General features: G+C 42.6%; 1 protein-coding gene across 1 annotated transcript in view; it reads left to right on the forward strand.

Annotated features, from left to right (window-relative positions):
- The window catches only part of SNX4 (sorting nexin 4), a 32,960-nt gene that overhangs the window by 26,780 nt on the left and 5,181 nt on the right, over positions 1-999 (forward strand). The window lies entirely within an intron of this gene.

Consider the following 999-nt stretch of genomic DNA (forward strand, 5'->3'; position numbering starts at 1 on the left):
ATTCCCAGGGGTCTAAGTGATATTATTGTTCCTTTTAGAGCTTGCAGGAGGGATTTCTTGTTCTCTCTCAAGTTACATTACCAGTTCCCTTTCAGCTTGAGACTCTGCCTCTTCTTCCATAGAGCCAGTTACTGGAGGGGCACAGGAAGAAAGGGGAAAACTCAAACTTTGCAAAAACTTTAAAGCCAAGAAGTGCTGTAATTAACATTTGGGTCGTGTTGTACTGGTCACTAGATAAGCATGGACATATGCTTGCTTCCGAGAGCCTGCAGCTGTGCAAGGGATTGCCACATACTTGAGAATCCAGGCTGAGTTAGCAGAATAGGTGAAGGCATTTGTGATGGGATCTCATTCATTCTGTTTACCTCCAGCGGCACACGCCCTGTATTGCTGGCTGAAGTGGCATCCTATTTCTGTCACTGTGCTAAGTGAGATGTGCAGTTACCTCTTAGCTGTAGGCCTGTCCCTGCAAATGTGTCCAAGCACAGTCATCTCAGTTAGTGAGAAATACTGTCCAATTAGCAATATAAACTAGAAAAAGAAAGTGCTCTTTACTATTTTTAGGAGACATCAGCCTAAAGGACGAAACTCTTACTGAATGCAAAAGCTGTGGAGTTGGTCCAGGCCCTTGTACTTCAGATTTCTCCTTAAAAGGCAGGTTTAAACTCCTTGTTGCTCTGAACTGATATGCCTGACTTACACAGCAAACAAAGCAACGCGCTTTCAAGGAACTGAAGGACTTAATGTGTTCAGAGAACCACTGTGAGTTCTGTTGTACTCAGGCTGAATAACGAACAATGAAAGCAGCTTTTTAAATACTGCCTCTTTGCTTTTCAGAAGGTATGATGTTCATGTTCCTATGCCTTAATGCTTTAAGCCTTGCAGGATTTCTTCTGCACCATATCTTTTTTGCCTTGGTGCTGTGTATTGACAGTCCACGAAAGAAAAGGAATAAATTGTTTTCCTTTCCTGGAATAAAAACTGCCTCATCTTCAGCAG

Source organism: Fulmarus glacialis, unplaced genomic scaffold, assembly GCF_000690835.1.
Source record: "Fulmarus glacialis isolate BGI_N327 unplaced genomic scaffold, ASM69083v1 scaffold5612, whole genome shotgun sequence".
Taxonomy (NCBI): Eukaryota; Metazoa; Chordata; class Aves; order Procellariiformes; family Procellariidae; genus Fulmarus; species Fulmarus glacialis.